A 6,127-nucleotide genomic window follows, 5' to 3' on the forward strand; every position below is an offset into this window, starting at 1 on the left:
TGTCATCAATAATTTCCTCTTTGATTCTTTTGAAAGATTATTTTTCTAGAACCCCTATAAGTTGCAGGTTGATGTCCCATATTGATCATTTTCTGGCCTCCCCCCTCTGTTTGTCTTTTGGTTCTACTTTCTCAGTCAATTCCTCAACTTTATTTTACAGCATTCTTATTGGCTATTTATACTTCTTCTCTCATATCTTTAATCTCCTAAAGCACTTTCCCATTTTCTGAATGTTTCCATTTATGTTATTCTGTCCTTATTACATGGTTGTAAACTCATTTCTAACTTCTGTGGGAAAATTAATTGAAATGTTTCCTTTAATCCTTTTCTTTGGCGTCTTCTTTTATGTTAGAGTCTTTTTCCAATGCCAGGTTTTTCTTTATATTAAAGAAATAAGATGTGCCCCTGTTTCTAGAAGTACGGAAGATTATTCTAAAATTTCCTCTTAATTAAAATAAACTTATGGAAAAAATTATATAAACTTTTAATTAAATGCTTTTTAGGCCTGCACAAAAGAGTCTGCAGAGACTAAAAACAAAGTGAAAGAACCTTGAGGTTAAGACACATCCAAACATGCCTCTATTGCGAGGAATTCTAAAGAGAGAGAGAGATTGCTGGATTGGATGGGAGGCTGGATGAGTAATTCCAGCCCTACCCTCTTTGGACACCCTTTAAATATATTTTATATAATTTCTCATTACCTTAAGTTTCACTGCAGCATATACAAAGTCTTTATATAGTCTCCCCTCCCCCCCAATTTTACCATTGTGTAAGGCTATGAAAAGCACAGTGAAGATTAAGGAAGAGGGTCAGATACCAACAAGATTCTTTATGGATGAAGTTTTAGAGACTTTTGATCTAATGGGAGAAAGGGAAAGCTTTCTAACACTTAGCAACAGAACTTTAGTGGAATAAAAAATATTTCTATTATTTCCTTCCACCCAAAACTCTTTGTAGGGATAAAGTGAGCTAGGTTTTCCATAGGTGACAGCTTCTTTCATTTTCCAACTTGAATTTGCCATGTTTCAATATGGATTTTTGTTTTGTTTTGTGAGGTAATAAGCATGAGATATTTCTGTGTTCAACGTTTTATCAAATCTCCTGTTGATGCTTGCTTAGACCTTTCGTAGCAAATGACTATTTCATACTTTCCAATTGGGATAGCATGGCTAAAACAGGAAGATTTCCTTTTCCCATTTTAATGACAGATCCTTATTTCCCTTTCGTTGTTTTTCTTTTAAACAAAGTATAAAATATCTTACCTCACTAATTAGCCAAGAAAACGAGATTTACCCCCTCATCCTTTTGAGTTTAAAACAGAAGTAAAACTCTAATATCAAGGGTCTTTAGAATAATGTCTAGATTAAAAGTGCTTCAGAAACACAAGTATTAGAAAAGAGAGAAACATATGTCTCAGGAAGCAGGTGGCTGTACAAGAAAAGAATGTCTATACTGGCTGGCCTGCATTTCTGGAAGCCAGAAATACTGCACAAGCACAGCCTTAATATAACCATAACAGACAGCAGGGTATGACTTAATGATCAAATAATAAATAACAAAGAAAAAAAATGAAGCTACAGGTGTTAAATGGTGAAGTGTGAAATGGAAGTCCTGGACTATGGAGCAGAACTTAGCAAGTAACTTAAGCACTTCTGCAGCACTGTAAAGTCTCTGGATTAAACTAAAATCTGTTTTAAGAAAAGAAATTATATATATATATCATATAAATGTTTTATTCAAATGTACTCCATCTATTATTTTTGTTTAAAGTTTATTTATTTATTTTGAGAGAGACTGAGAGAGAGAGAGCGAGAGAGCGAGAGCGTGCATCTGAGTGTGGGAAAAGCAGAGAGAGGGGGTAAGAGAGAATCCCAAGCAATCTCTGCACTGTCAGAGTCAGAGGCTGAAATCAGGAACCATGAGATCCTGACCTGAGCCGAAACCAAGAGTCAGCTGCTTAATTGACTGGGCCACCCAGGCCCCTGTACTCCATCTATTGTGGCAGAAATTGTTTCTAATTGGCTGATCATCATCCATTCAATGACTTACTTAAACCTTAACTGAGTGCCTGTTCTATGCCAAGTCTTAAGCTAGGCACAGTGGATGCAGAGATATCCCAAAGTTCATAGTCTAGTAATAGAGACAAACACCAACTTTCCAATTAGCACTATAGGAAGATGAGTTCTGTGGTGAAAGGAGGCAACAGATGCTGTGTAAGAAGAACTACCTAACCCAGCCTAGAAGACTTTCAAAGGCAGCTGATATTGAGGCCACATAAGAGTGGAAAGGTTAGGAGGGTTCTTCTAGGGAGGGGAAGAAATATATACAAAAGCCTCAGAGACTTGGCTCAAATCAGCAATTTTGAGTTGAGTATATTGGTATATACAGTGCAAGGACTAGATGGGTAGACTTAGATAAAGGTGTTGCCTAAAGTCACTGTGGGGCGCCTGGGTGGCTCAGTCGGTTGAGCGTCCGACTTCAGCTCAGGTCACAATCTCGTGGTCTGTGAGCTCGAGCCCCACGTCGGGCTCTGGGCTGACAGCTCAGAGCCTGGAGCTTGTTTCCGATTCTGTGTCTCCCTCTCTCTCTGCCCCGCCCCCGCTCATGCTCTATCTCTCTCTGTCTCAAAAATAAAAATAAAAAAACGTTAAAAAAAAAAAAAGTAAAGTCACTGTGAAGGCATGGCAGGATTTAGAAAGATCAAACTAGTGGCTAAAAGTGGAGGTTGGGAGACCAGATAAAAGGCTGTTATAATAACAAAGTGAGAACTAATAAAGTCTTAAACCAAGGAAATCACAGTTGACATAAGCAGATCCCCCAAATTTAGGAAGTACTACAAAAGAGCAGAAATAACTGTAACTGATGACAAATTTGATGTGGAATAGGGGAGTAAAGGAAGATGATGAGTCAAAGATGATATTCAAGTCTCTGATTTGAAGAATGGGTATGGGTGTTGCCAACTATGTAGTTAGGGTAATCTGAGAAAAGAAGCAGATCTGGAAGGAAGCTAATGGGTTCACTTTGAGATGGGTTCTGTTTATGGCATATTTTTTGGCATCCAAGTGGAAATTCCAGTAAGTGGTTATATATAAAAGCCTGGAAGTCAGGAGGAGGGAGATCTGGACTTAGACATGTACAATAGGGAATTATTGAATAGTCATAAGAGTTGTTGTCATCATTAGTATAGATGTATTTGTCAGGTTGGCCAAGAGATAAAGGTAGAGAAATATTAACTTTCAAGGAGAAGTGGAAGAAAGAGTATGTTATAAAAGGGACTGAGAAGGACTAGCTGGTGAAGTCAGAGTATAACCACGTGAGAGTGGTCTTCCGGAGTCAAGGAGCTCAAAGAAAGAGCTGGGTCACAGAGGTAATCGCTGCAATGCAGTCAAGTAAATTAAGGATCAAAAAGTTGAGTGATGATATAAATCATCATCCAAAATAGAATAAATTTGAGAGAGAAGGGACTGTGATAGTCGCTTTAAGCGTCAACTCAACTGGACCATGCAGTGCCCATATATTTGGCTAAACATTATTTCTGGATGTGTCTGTGAGGGTGTTTCCAGATGAAATTAACATTTGAATCATTAGACTGAGTAAAGCAGATTGTCCTCACCAGTTGGGGTGGGCACCATCCAGTCAGTTGAGTCTGAATAGAACAAAAAGGCAGAGGAAGGGAGAATTCACCATTTCTCCACCTGAGTCAGGTGAGTGTGAATATTGGTTTCTCCAGCCCTCAAACTGGGATTTACACCATTGGCAATTCTGGTTCTCAGACCATCAGACTTGGATTAGAATTTACACCATCAACTCTCCTGGCCTTTGGTCTTGGACTGGAACTACACACAGCCAGCTTTCCTGGCTCTCCAGTTTGCAGACAGCAGATCTCAGCTTCAATAATTGTAATAAAACCCTTTCTATATCATTTATCTCTATATCTGTATCATCTCTATCTTTCTCTTTATCTATCTGTGATCTATCTATCTATCCATCTTATATCTACCTGTAAATCTCTTTATCAATTTGCCTACACATTCTGTTGGTTCTGTTTCTCTGGAGAATCCTAATACAGAGATTGTTACTGATAACTATGATAGGACAACAAGTATAAACCAGAAGTTCTCTATGCAAAGAACTAAATTTAGAAGAATTATTTCAATGAAGCAGTTGGAGTGGGGTTGTAGATGGCAAGAATAAAAGAGTGAAGTGAATGATAAGTAATTAAAATACTTTTTAACAGACTATTTTTTTGAACTGACTTCTATTTAAAAGGGGAGAGACTGAGTGCAAATTAGAAGGGGATAGCAGGTTAAAAGCAAATGTTTTGCCCGGATGCAAAAAAGAACAGGTCAATGAAGAGGGAGAAGTCAGGGAATTTACCATAAGAGAATTAATGATTGAACCACTGCTGTATGGGAACTAGAAGGGATGGCAGGATTAGCTTTAGAAAGAAGGATAGAATATCTTGCCTAGAGAATGATGGTCTCTGTCTTCTCTGTAAAGCATGACGGGAGGCCTAGCGCTCAGTATGGATTACATACATACATTAATAGGGAGCTTGGGAGACACAGGTAAAATGGTATGTTACTCTGGATAGTGAGGGACAAGCTGATTAGGAACATGACAGTATTTTCAGGCAATATTAAGGGCCTACTGGGCACTATTAACTTGCAGTGACATGGACCTACAGAGTTTCATGTTTTATTCTCCCCCATACATTTTAAGTAGTGGGGATCATGGCATTGGCACAACAATATGATGCGTGAAGGAGTGGTTTGAGTTCTGGATTATTGTCCCCATGGAAATGGGGACAGGAAGAGGCTGACTGATGGGTTAGACTAGGGAAGTCAATAAACTTCAAGTCTCACTAAAGTTGGGAAACAAACATGCTATTAGTACAAACACAGTAGCTCAAAGGATAGGAAACTGTGGATAGGTTGGACATAGAACTTTAAGATTTCAGAGGTGTGTGAGCTTGGGGTGATGGTGAAGTCCTGGCTATGGCCATGGTTGCATGTATACAGTGGAGATGAGATATGTTCTGGAGATGCTGTTGGCTAATTCAGCCGCATGGTTGCAAAAATTACTAAGAACAATGATAAAAGTTAAAGCAGAGAGGAAAACCTTAAACCAAGGATCACTGAGATGACTGAAGTAAACAAAGAGATGGAGATAATGTGCATGATATAGCTCTTATTTTTTGCAAGAATTTAGAGAAGCGAAGATTTTGTGTGGCCACACAGAGTTGAAACTGCAAATGCTGCCTTTCAGTATAATTCTTCAGTGGGCTTTTAGGCGTATGGTATCATCAGACAGAGATTTTCACAAAGACATTGAGATCTAGGAAATGTCCTGTGAAGAGAGTGGAAGGGTTTACAAGAATAAGAGGATTGTCATGAGATAGGAATAAAAGACGAGCTGGGAATAACAGTAATGAAGAAAAAAGTATAACTGAGAGGTCAAGCTGCATTTTTGGAGGTGAGGAAGGATGAGAGGCATTCACTTATCGAAGTTTCTACCCTGTTCTAGCCTTCCTAGCACTTAATAGCCCCTGAAATGTATGTGTAGAGCATGGGCTGTAAGCTCCAAGACAGCAGAAATTTGTAGCATTTTGTTTATTGCTGTATCTAAAACACACCTGGCACAGAGCGAGTGTGCCGCATTTATTAAAAGAAGGAATGAGCGAATCCTGGGAGGTGGGACAATGGGTAATGGGCAATGGGCAGCGGTTAAGAGCATGAGCTCTTAAATCAGAGAGCTCTGAGTCAGGACCCTGGCCAAATCTTGGGCAAGTTGCTTAACTTGTTTAAATTTCAACTTCCTTATCTATGAATTCTAGGTTAGGTTGGTAACTATACTTCAGAATTTCTGGAAGCATCTGGCACCTAGTTGGCACCCAGTAAATGGCAACTATTGATGGCACTATTACTTTAACTGTTTTATTTGTTGGGAGGAAATCTGGTAAGACAGTATATAATTTGTAGCTAGAGCTCTGATATATATATATATATATATATATATATATATATATCTTGATATTTGGCATATATATATATATATACACTCACATATAGCTAGAGCTACAAATTATATACAATTATATATATATATATCAGAGCTCTAGCTACAA

Source organism: Herpailurus yagouaroundi, unplaced genomic scaffold, assembly GCF_014898765.1.
Source record: "Herpailurus yagouaroundi ecotype Mexico unplaced genomic scaffold, PumYag 28, whole genome shotgun sequence".
NCBI lineage: Eukaryota > Metazoa > Chordata > Mammalia > Carnivora > Felidae > Herpailurus > Herpailurus yagouaroundi.